This window comes from Austrofundulus limnaeus, unplaced genomic scaffold, assembly GCF_001266775.1.
Source record: "Austrofundulus limnaeus strain Quisiro unplaced genomic scaffold, Austrofundulus_limnaeus-1.0 Scaffold617, whole genome shotgun sequence".
In the NCBI taxonomy this organism is placed as follows: Eukaryota; Metazoa; Chordata; class Actinopteri; order Cyprinodontiformes; family Rivulidae; genus Austrofundulus; species Austrofundulus limnaeus.
The window spans coordinates 187,069-199,918 of NW_013953019.1; the positions used below are offsets into that span (position 1 = coordinate 187,069).

Here is a 12,850-nt window from a genome sequence, read left to right on the forward strand (position 1 = left end):
TGGATGGATGGATGGATAGTTGGATGGATGGATGGATAGTTGGATGGATGGATGGATAGTTGGATGGATGGATGGATAAACAGAATAAAACACCCTGCAGGATGAGTGTTTGTCTGAGGGTTTGGACTCTGGCTGAGGGAATTGATTAGCAGCAGACTTCTCCTCAGCTGCACTGATTTCACACTGCCATCTGTATTCATGGATGCATGCTGCGAGTGAGGAGGACGAGCACTGTTTCTTCACATCTTCCTCTCAGTATGCACTCCTCACTGCTCCTCTCTGAAGTCTTCATTCCCTCCGCTCTTCCAGTTCAGCATTGTCAGGCTCAACGTTTCAAACTTCTCATTTTGTCCCGCTTTCGTGTTTGGATTTCAGACTAAAGGGGAACAATGTTGATTTTTTTTTAATGCTACTCCATGTCCTCCTGCTGTGGAGAAACAGTTCTAATGGAAATAATAACTAAATGACTCTGAGAGGGAGCAAAAATTTCTGCGTAGAAGCAAACTGCTGCAACACATCGACAGGCAGCTTGCAGCCCCACTCTCCTCTCTGCTCAATTATGGGCCTCYTTTCTTCAGGTGGTTAGAGGAGCCGAACAACAACAGGGATGCCTGGACTCATCTTCAGAACCAACACTGTTTATTCTGAAGTCCACTGGTAAGAATWTAACTTTCTAAACTATGTTGTATGTGTCCAACCTAAAGTTGAAGAGGTGGGGGGAAAAGGTACATGAATTCATCCAGAACCACTGGGTGCAGATAAAGTACACAACATGTTTGTCAATGGCCCCATTCAGAAAGGTGCACATGTTAGAATTACCTGGKCTTAGTAGCAGCCACAACAAAAAAGAGGTTTATGTCAGCAACCTCATCTGGGTCTGCAGTGTTTCCAGTGAGTCTTTCAGCCAAATCAAAGACCCAGTTCATTTGTGTCAGCTGCGTTTCCTGTAAGCCTTTAACTCATTTCAGAGTTTGACTTATTGAGTCTGCAGCATTTCTAACTGGGAATTCCTCTGTTCTTAAGCTAGGATTATAGTCGACAACCACGTGATGTCCCAGCGTGTGATCATCCACCTACAAATCTTTGAAATTCTGCAAAGGCTGTGTGTGCAGTGCACCATTCACATAGTTTGTTTGTCTGTCAAGCTTTTTCTCTCGTTTACAACAATTTCACAAGTTTTAACATGTACTGCCCCTTGTCCTGTTGGAGAAATCTCCAACAACATAGCGTCAAGTATAAACACATGGCTGGCGAGGGTGTTGGCGTGCCCTGCACGGGTACCCAAAGCCCAACTAAAACCCAGCCTTTACAGCAAGTTTGCTAACTCTCAGGCTTAGCAACAGTCTGCCAAAGTTGGCGTCGGGACCCAAAGTGGGGTCCTGAAACATAAAGGTGGGGTCTTGAAAAGATTTTCTGAATTGATTTCACTAAAATATGAGAACTAACAACAATTTTTGCCTTTYTTCTTACAAAAGAGTAAGGCTAGTGTCCTTACAATAGAGAAAAATAGCATAATGAATATTGTTACTATGTCCTTGTTTATTTGACATGAAAACAATGTTTATRAAKCAACAACAGCTGGGGGCACAGGTCTCTGCTGCGGGTAGTTTGTGGGTCAAATGCTGAAAAGTTTYGGAACCACTGWGCTAGAGAACATGGTGGATTCTGATTAATTGTGACCTCAGACARGAGTCCTGACTCAGTGCAAAGATCTGGATCCTTAACCTGGGCAAATTGACTTTGCTCTACTACCAGAGGAGTGACACTCATTTTACAGTTTTTTTTCAATGTTAGCAGTTAGTTAATTAATAACTAACACAGCTAATGAAAWCCTAAAATCAGCTTGTCGCATTTCCAACATTGCAGAAAGAATCACAGCAGAGAAAAATAACTATCTGTATGATTAACATGTTGATATTAAAAACTAAATCATACATTTATATTTGTCTTTAGACTTTCTGTCTTTGTGTACATCTGTTTGTTTTTAAATCACTGTCCTAAACCAGCTTGGTGGCTCTCTGGGGGTTTAGCTGAAACTGATTTAGAATTCAGTCTCATCACTTATTCATCCCCAAGTTTAGCCTTGCTCTTCAAAATATCAATAGTTGAAACTGGAAAAAAAAATCACTGTCTTGATATATCAGATGGATTTTAAACAAAGTGGCTGTCAGCATGTTTTACTGCTTGTATCCGAGCAGTCAAAAATGTACTTTATACAGTATATTTGCAATATTTATAAACAGTTTTATGACTTGTGAAACATTTATGTTGCACAGTAGGCCTGGCTGCATTTATGTTTTTAAATCAATTAGATTGTTTGATGCCTTTTTAAACTCATGTTTTATTACCATCAAACTGTGAAATCGTGATTAAAATATGACATCAAAATCTCAAACAAACCTAATTTCTACATACATAATATTCTCAGTTATCAAAGGAATCTGATAACTTTTTGATTTTTACTGTCTTTGATTATAGAAGCATCACATCTGCTTATTGCAGTGYCATCCTGAACAAAGTGATGTCATAATAAAACCAATAATTTAAAAGTTGTGTCACAGATCAAAATGAGATAATTAGTCCTTCTGTTGAACATTAGCTCCACCAACGATCACTTTTATAGTTCAAAAACTGAGTAAAGTCTGTTTTTTACTGTATTAAATGAATAAGTGTATTAGTTTCTTCAATGGAAAAATTAGCCATCCTGAAAAGTAAAAAAATTATTTATATACAGTGCAAAAACTATCATGAGGGAATTCAAAACTATTGCATCAAAATGCAACAGCAATTATTAGGAAATGCAAAAACTTGTTGCAAGGAAACACTATCCAATCAAATGCAAAACTAATGCAAGGGAATGCAAAACCAATGCAAGAGAGATCAAAACCTATTGCGAGAACACCTATCACGAGGTAACGCAACAACCAGGTAAAGCAACAACCATCACCAAGGAATGCAAAACAACTGTGTGGGAATTCAAAATCTATCACAAGGAAATGCAACAACTATTGCCAGGGAACCTAACAAATATCATGACAAACAACAACTTTAGCCAAGGAACACAAATTAATATGAGTGAATGCATTTTTTTTTCATCACATAAAGCTCCTTAAATTGTCTTGTTGCTGAAAATGTGCAATGCAAATAAACATTCCTTGTGAAGAAATGCAAAAATCAAAATGAACAAATATCTTCCCTGAGTAAATTTATTCTTGAATAATTAAAATTTACAATAAACAGGACTGATAAACTATAATCTTTACATTTTCACAGAGGTCCATTTGAACACTAATTTATAAAGTTTTACTTTGCCAACAGTTTCACATTACACAGGTATCTACAGGGGTTGTAACAGTGCACGTATGTATTTGTACCATGATGGCTCGGTGCAAATGTTTTGGACCAGTAGTCCCCAATCATTGTCCTGGAAAACTACTACTTCTGCCAAAATATCTTTGAAATGGAAACTCAGTGGGGTAGAGGTTGAAATAACAGCATTCGTATTAAGAACTGTGATGGCAGAAATTTACTTTAGTCTTGGCTTCATTCAGATTAGGGCCGGCGTCACACTACAAGCAAATCATGCCGATTTTTGCCCTTCTGACAACCTTAAGGAAGTCCAGATTATCGTGATGGCTCTAAAGATAATCATAGCAGATATTCCTGCTGTGGGTGGTGAGTTGTTTAATGTAGCTAAATCACCAGAAACTTATTTAAAATCTTGTAATCCTATATTGCATTTAAATTATCAAATATTTATTAAACTTGATACTTTAATAGAACATCAGGTTGTGGTGCAAAAAATTACGAAACAAAGTCACGTCTTTACTTTGATCCTGATCAAAATATGTTTTGCTGTTAATATTGTTTYATTCTCAAAACAAAGCAACATCCGTGAGTTGCAGTGAAATGCGCAGCTGAGCGGAGCCGCACCCTGAGCTGCACACAGTGATCTGGGGGGCTTCTCTGCGGCGGCTGCGCTTTACGGCAGCTGATCAGATCGTGGCACAAAAACCATCCCATTTGTGCCAGATCACACTCAGCTGTTGATCAATGTTGTTGTAGCAGCGGCTCCGGTCTGTTTTAAACATCATCATATTTGTCTCCTGCACCCACCTCGTCCTCTCAGGTGGAGCGTGAGAATATTTCTGTGGCTCTTCTTTTCTGACAGATGGTTTAAAAATATCTGCCAGCTTCGTTTTGCTCTCTGCTCATTCTTTTTTATATTTATAAACTCAGTCTGAGAAATGTATTATTTTTATGAGTGCCGCTCTCAGACTTCATCCATGACATGTTGACAGCRGTCAATCAATCACTGAAGGACACGCCCACACATTCTGACAGAAGTCACGTGTTTTCTTAATGATTACCCAGCTTGTTTCTGACAAATGTCCAAGGATGAGCAATGTTCATGAACATACAGTTTGTATAACATGACCTGAAACGTGCGTAAAAACAGATCAACAACTGTTCCACATATGGTGAAAAGTTTGAGCATGTTCAAAATTCTGCACTGGGATCTCTGTATGACAACGTACTGTAAGTCCTCTTATATCCACATGATGGTTAGTTATTCTAAAATGATGCCTAACTACCATCAACATGTAGATTTTTTCATAAGCTGATGCTGTGCGTCACTCTGTGACTGCTGCTGACATTTTTCTCTCTTCCTCAGTGTGTGCCAGCATGTTTAACAAAATTTGCTGATGTCACATAAGTTGTCTAAAACATCATAGTGTGACACAGGGCCCTAACCATTGTTTCCAAAAAAACAGATCAGATAATAAATTTTTTATGTTTTGCACAGAAACCCACTACATTATGGCTGAACTATCTGTTTAGGGTCAAAAAAAGATGCAGACTCATCATTCTTGAGGCTGAAGTTTGTATACAGAACTCTTCATCTGAGGAACTTATAAGCAGAACTTCTTCTCTCATGAATACATGATGTGGTGTTGCAGAAATATTAGAAATTAATGAGTCATTTCAAACAAACAGATCATTGTGTATCAGCTTTTAGAACACCAGCAGACAAGTTTAATTTAAATTCAAACATGGCCACGTTTAAAGGTCACAAACTGAATAAACCTGAAGCTTATTCGATACAAAACTGATGAGATTAAAACACATTCAGTCTTCAGTCAAAACAGGAAGGAAGGAACCATTTTGTTTAAAAATACTGGGTTTAACTTACTGAAACTGAAGATAGGGATGGAGCAGAGACTGAACCAGAATCCATTAAATGTTGGTGGAGATCCAGATCAGATGAAAGCTCCAAGTCCTCCTGGAAAAGAAATGAGCAGATTTCAAATACAAGTGCAAATAAATGATTGACAGTTTCATGGAACACTTGCACTTATTTCAAGTGAGAAACTTGGTAACATTCATATTTGGCACGTTTCTCCATTTTGCTTTGTTGTGACACAAAAACAATTTTATTTAATATTGATGATGTTTTGTAAGTCATGATAAAATAGCAGTAACCTTAAAAGGACTCATTGCAACACTGAAACAGAATAACTATTTATTTTTAAGTAGTTAACGTTTTTTTATTGTTCAAATGATTTAACTTGTGTGAACCAAAGCATTTTAATATAATACAAACCAATTCAATAAGATTTATGACAAAACAGTACAAAACAAAACCATAAAATACAACACGCTTCAAATAAATAAATACACAACACACTTCAATACAATTTGATACAATGATCCAATACTCCTAAATTTAATGTAATACAATTCACTTCAGTACAACCCAATATGCTTCAGTACAATACACTGTTTTTAGCCACTTAGGGAAACTTTTTTGAAATTAAAGCTGTCCTTTAAACCCCGACACTCCCTAAATGAACATGTATCGCTGTTCATTTTTCATTGGGATTTGATGGAGTTAGTCATTTTGGTCAAACTTTGAAAATAACATTATGTACCACATCTTACCACTCAGGCTACGACTTGAATAACTGTCAAAAACTACAACACTAAATGTATACTCAATATCTGATAAAATGACAGTTTGGCCAATAATGTCTAGTAGCTAAGGTTGGGCAATATTGGCAAAAAAGTAATCACGATTAATTGTACTGTTTAATCAATAACAATTAATATGATGATTAATCCACTGGAGTCCCTTGATGCCCTAATATCTTAGTCATATGACCGATTTAAATCACTCTAGTGGGAAAGATTTGCTCTCTTTAAAAATCTGTTCCAAATTGTGTCCAAAATACAGACTTCAGGATATACATCTATTTTTAACTTGTGTTGACAGACCAAGTAAAACGGGAGTTATGATAAATAAATTACAGAACTTTTTTTTAATGTTCATTATATTTGAAGCGGAGAGGAGCATTGAGGGGACTGACCGGGGAAATCTCCAGTCAGGCTAGCTGGTGGCATTAATCATATTAATCATCAAGTGCCAAAAAATAATCAATTAAAGCTTCTCTGATGATTAATTGCACACGATACGATTTTGCCCAACCCTACTAGTAGCCGAGTCTGTCCTCAATGTTTTATGCATCAAGTCCAGTTTTTTCCACCTGCTTACATGAATATAGACAAGACAGGCATCATTTATTGGAGACCTGAAACTTTGCCCTCAAAGGTCAAAGATCATGGCCTGTTTGGAAGGGCTGCTGGAGAAAGATTCCTTTCTCTAAAACCAACTTGGCAGCACGACTAAGATGTGTTTCATCTGAAGGAACCACAAGACTTCTGGACCAATGTCTGGAGCAAAGTAGAGGTGTGTTTTCCATAATACACAGAACAATGTTTGGCCAAAATCAAACAGCTCATCAACACAAGCTCCTCCCAGTTGTCATATGGTGGTAGAGGGCTGATGGTTTGGGCTCCTTGTAGTCCCTGAGTGGACCATGAACTTTCTGTAGTACAAGGGATTCTAGAGTGGAATGTGGGTCCATCTGTCTGACAGATGAAATTTGAATCAAACTGGGTCCTACAGGACAATGATCCCCAACACGGTGTCTGATCTACAACAGAATTTATCAAAAAGAAAAGAATCAAGGAGCTGCAATGGCCCAGATAGAGTCCAGAACCTGACTGAAACCCTGTGGTGGGACCTTCAGAGAGATGAGCAGAAACTAACGATGGAAAGAAGAGTGGGCCAAAATCATTCCACTAACGTGATAGAAAATCACTGATTCTGCTGCTGAAGGAGGTCCTACCAGCTGTTGCATTTGTTTATGGCACAATGACTCAATGGAATCTATTGTGTTTTTATTCACTTCAGGTTAGATCTGAATAATTTATAACCCGATAAAGATCATTTTTATTATGACTTCATACATAAAACCCTAGAGTTAAAGAACTTCCCATTACAGCATCAAAAAAAAAAAAAAACAACAAAATAAACATGACTCAGAGCCAAAGTCATATCTTAAAAGAAAACAGGTTTTCTTTTCTGTTTTATTCCTTTACATCAATCCATTTACGCTCAGAGTCTGTATTTCCTCTGGCGTTTGTAGTAAAGTACAATCTCTAAAGACAGCTGCTCACAGTTGCAAACTGCGTAATGGCTCCAGGTCTCTCTGTGAGCTTTCTGTTTTCACTTTATCCCCCATTCTGTTGCATTCAGAGCAAAGCAAGACATCAATGAATCGAAGCACAACAGTTTATCTGTTTTCCTCCTGCTGAGCCTACACAAAAACTATTTTTATCCTGCCGAGTTGGTCTCCTGAAGACAGTTTTCTCATCTTTATGTGATTCTGTGCTACAGATGGACTGGGAACAAAACTCTTTACACGTCTCACCGTCAAATGAAAAATACCAAACTCTGAAACATTCATGTTTTCTCTTGTTTCCATAGAAATAACCCACTCTAAGTTGTCCCACTCTGCACACTTAAAGCTGAAACTTTAGAGGAAATAAATGGTTTTTATTTCATAGTATGCGCATCTAGTAATGTTAGATCCATCCATACATCCTCTGTTTGTTTCAGAGTCAGGTCGTGGGGGCAGCAGCTCGATACGACAGCCCCAAAAATGAAGCTGGGGGGAAAAAACAATGTTTCAAAAAAGAGATTGAAAGGGATTAGCATATTTCTCCCTCCACACTGCATAATATAATTAAATAGCTCCAGGAATCTGAAGGAATTTTAGAGAAGAAAAAGAAACGGATCAAGCTTAAGCTCTGATTTCTCAGACAGAACCACACGGAGAACTTTCACTTATATAAGCAGAAGGGCAAAGAATTACTTTAGGAAGGGAAAACTTTGTCAAGTACTGGAGTCCAGGGTCATACTCAGAAACATCAGAACTGATGTCACAAAATGCTGCATTAACCTGATCCATCCATCCATCCATTGCTGCTGGGTTTGTCTAATTTTCTGACACATGATAATTAAAAAACACAACGTTGACGTTCTCCGAGAATTCTAGAACTACACCTGGACAGAAACAAACCAAAGCGAAGCGACTGGAGTAGTGCTTATCAATAGAGAAGCGGCTAAAGTGTCTCCAGGGTGCACTGATTCTTCCCGGGAGTCTTCCCCTAGTAGCGGAGTTGGGTTCACACCATCCAAGAGTCCTCCTTACCAAGTGAACCACCTCAGCTGGTTCCTCTGGAAGTGGAGGAGCAGCAGTTCTACTCTGAGTCTCTCCTGTAGAACTGAACGTCTCAGACTATCTTTAAGTGGGGCTCAGCCAAGGAAAATTTTGTGCAGAAGATTAAAAAAATGGTGTACCATCCCTTCAGTTCTGTCAGAAACCCATGTAGCAAAATAAAATAAAATAAAAGAAATCATTCCATCCAAAAAACAAAACAAAACAAAACAAAAAATTATAAAACAAGACCTTTAGCGTGGAAACACTTTGAAACACCAAACTATGGCTAGAAACCAAACTATGGGGCTGAAAGATGGCAGCTGGTGTTCCAGACTGATTGCAACATTTTGTTTATGAATGGCATTGACTAGGCATGCAAACAATTGATTGACTAACGATTAATTGTTGAATAATGGTTAATTAGATTAACATATTTGTTTCATTCGATTACTTGATAACGTCTGATTAGACCTTATTTCAGTATAATTGGCCGCCACACAGAAGAGTGCGCCTCTGCTGCCAGCCTGGCCTTACCCCAGATTTATACTGCATGCATCTCCGCTGCGCTGCGCTCCGCTGCGCAGGTCGCAGCTGTGCGTTTCAAGTCCAGTTTACACCACCTCCGCTCCGCTCCGGTACGACAGAGGAGATCGCGCTATAAATTCAGTGATAAATGTGGAAGTCACAGCAAAAAATAATTAATTCTGTGAAAGACAAACTCCAAACACAGCTGAAAACAACGATATAAAAGCTTTTTGTATCTGTGTTGAAACTGTCTCGCTGTCGGCTTTCTGAAACTTCTGTATCGTGTGTCCACACATATGCTTCATGCTACATGTTTCCATCTGCTTCCCAAACAGAACCATACATTCTGACAGCATTTGTGTAGAAATATATCCGTATATTTATTAATATAGCTGCAATTTCGACATTATTCCGACAAATTATTCCGCCGAATAGTGTCTTATTTTGAAGATACGGATGTTGTGCTCGTGTCTTTTCCTGTTGGTGCGACGTAATCTTTAAAAATTGACTCCGGCGCTGCTCCGTCATCCGGCAAAAATAGGATCTGTTCTCATTTTGATGGATCACCGTCTGCAGCCAGTGTAAACACTCTCATTGATTATAATGGGTGTGTATTTGCTGCGGAGGTTGGACCGGAGCGGAGCGGAGACGGAACGCAAGTAATGTAAATTAGGGGTTACTCTTCCCCGGCTCTGTTTGCATAGAGCAGAAAGTCGCCTTGATGTGGGCGGGAGCAGAATATTAAATACGATTGAATCTTATTTTATTTGCAACACAACAATGATAATGGACTAAACCTAACTCGAAAGAAAAGTATCGAAGGCTGTACTGGACCATCCAGCTCTATGATGCTTAAGACAAGAGAGCAGGACGACAGAAAACATAAGGCTAATTGCAGCTAACGTTAGCTTCTTGTTGTTGAGCTAAACTTGTGTAAAAAAAACAAGAAAACATTACAGTCGCTGCAAACAATATTTGGGTTAGGTAGCCCGGCCAGATAGAACCACCAGGAAGCAAACAAATAGATAGCCGATAGTCTTCAGTTGCCAGTACTACTATGTTTATAGTTTGTTTTTGAATTACTCTTTAACTTAAAAAGTTACCGTGTTTAAATTACAGTTTTACATTTCTTCTCAGGATGGATTGTGTGTTTTTATATATTTTATTCTTCTCATCTTTTTTTGTCCCCATTCAGCAACCTAATAGATTCCTGTTTTGTTACATTTCATAAATACGTTCAAGTTTAATAATGTGTGAGAAATCCACAATCTTTTTTTCAGTCTGTATTTAATAAAGCTGGTTCAATAAATTATTAAAAAATAAAAATGTGCTTATTTTTTTAATTCTGCATACAAAACATTTAGCCCTTCATGTTATGAAAAGACCCTCTTGATTCAAGAGAAAACTCTGGCTTTTAGGAAAACAGCCGCTAATTGGATCGATAAGATCATCAATTTAAGATTAATTCATTAATTGATAACGTAAATCCCTTCACATTGACACGTATGCCTGAACTGAATCATGTAATCACGTGAGTTTGTGTGTGTCAGTGTTTGATGGGGTTGGGGTGATACGATTCCTTCTGATAATGTTAGTTTCATTGTTTGTTTGGCTGTTTAGTTCGGAGCACACCAACAGGAGGTAACAGCATTTGATGTCCCCGGCTTTGTGTTCACATCTGAATTTGAGATTTTGCCTTTAAATCTTCTAACTCGAGGTACAAACAACACATGGGCCATTAAAGAGTGAGTAGTAACCCTACCACCACCACCACCACCACCCCCCTTCCCCAGCACCCGAGCATCTTTTGATTTATTATCAGTCTTTGCTCAACGCTGTACGGAGCAGGAGCCATGCTGATGTTTCCCTGGAGACGCATCGCAGTAAAATGAACTACCATTGTTTTCTTGCAGAACTATACAAATTGCCTCATCAGAGCCACAACATGGGTCCTCCACCTCTCAGACATTAATCCTTAAGAGGGACTCGGGCACCGCAAACTGCTTCTACGATTTTGTGTTTTCCTTTTTTTTTAGAAGCGCATCAGGCTGACAAGTGTTGTTTCTGTGTTTTACTTAAATAAAAGACTGACTGAGTGGTGTCGACGAGGCAGAGACATCTGAATTCACTCCAAGGCCGTGTTTTATTTAAACCACCAAGCCTTTTTTTTTTTTTGAGCACGTGTTTGTGCTTCAAAAACACGAGCAACTGTCGTTCCAAACCATGGAAATTTCGTCTTTCTGCTAAATATGGAAAATAAACGACAGCACTTTGTGGATAAATTAGGAGGTCGTGTTCGAGTCTGCTACTGAAGTTCTTAGACTTTCACACTTGGAAGAAGCAGGAAGAGGGTTTTCCATTAGCACCCAACTGTTCTCTTTAATAATTCCCCACTCTGCCACTCACAGCTTTTTTCATTTCTAATTAGGATAAGACTTGTAAGGACAAGACACTCGGATTTCATTAAATTAGTAAAGATTGGTTTCATTTCACTCAGGCACATGCAGTTCCATGAGTGATTCATGCTTGCAGGCTGTAGAAATGTAGAAAAAGAAAAGAAGACGAGGTTTATTGCTTTGATTTCTGCCTTCTCTGCTCCTCCTCACATCCAGGTGGAGCAGTGATGCTCTTTAGTCAGAAGGAAACAAGAAAACAGAGAATCCCCCCCGGAGTCCAGGCCTGCGTGGTGATTCGGTACAAACCTCACAATGTTCAGAGAGGGAAACTGAGAGAATGCACGCTCCGACTATCAAATGTCATCAAAATGTCAGACAACATATCATTCTGACCCAGATTGAGTTTTGTGTTGAAAGTCATCAAATCAAAAGTTAAAAAAAACAAACAGTAGCTCTGTTAATAATATGAGATCTGGGAGGTTTTAGGAATTGCAGCAATAAGTATTTAAAGTTTTAAACAAAACTACTGTATTTATGCAAGTATAATGCAAAAATTTAACCCCAAATCTGCCATAAAGTTTCAGAGAGTCATATTATACACAATGTACTGCCACAATAAGTTTAATATTTTCCCAAGTAGAACTGAAATATTGTGTTGTGGGGCATAAATCATCATAATTTCTCTCGGTCTCCAAATGTCACATAAAGCTAAGCATAAAAACAGCAGTAGTTGTTTTTGTTTTTTCACAGTGTTGTATCAGACGTTTGTCAGTGTATTATCAGTGTATTTATAAGAATTGCTCGTGTTGTCGGAAAAGTTGTCAAAGGAGAAAAAAAACTTGGGTATTTTTCTAAATAAACGCAAAAATGTGAAGAAAACATGGACATCAGCAGCACAGCTCAGTTTATGTTGCTAACGACAGGCTCCTGTTGCAGACCGGACAGTTTTCAGTGACAGAAACAGGCTGGTAAGGGTCTCTGCAGTCGCTAAGTGGGATGTTCTTGGGAGTTTGTGTGTTAACAGTAAAACTATTATGCTTTCTGGCCATTTTGGTTGAGCCAAATTGTTACATGTCCCCCACAGCTGCCCAGTATTAATCCAACCAAATCCCACCCAAATAAGTCAAATCATGTCTTTCACAAATTCCACCCACATGCAGGAACACCCCCCCCCCCCCCCCCCCCCCCACATAGGGACTGCAAAGACTCCCTTCTCGAAACACACCTACAAGTGTGTGTCCCAAAAATAATCTGTTTCCCCACCAGAGAGGACACACCGCAAAACTGAAGAATTATGAAGTCTGTGAAATTAGTGGTAGCATTATACACGAGACAGTGTTTCTCCTACCATTAGTGTATATA

The 12,850-nt window shown here is 38.6% G+C and overlaps 1 protein-coding gene across 3 annotated transcripts in view; it reads right to left on the reverse strand.

The window, feature by feature from the left end:
* The window catches only part of LOC106531295 (beta-1,3-galactosyltransferase 1), a 79,173-nt gene that overhangs the window by 55,431 nt on the left and 10,892 nt on the right, over window positions 1–12,850 (reverse strand). For all 3 annotated transcript variants that reach the window (XR_001311895.1, XM_014027113.1, XM_014027112.1), the window contains exon 2: window positions 5,195–5,284. The gene's annotated coding sequence lies outside the window, so the exon portion shown is untranslated. The remainder of the gene's footprint in view (window positions 1–5,194; window positions 5,285–12,850) is intronic.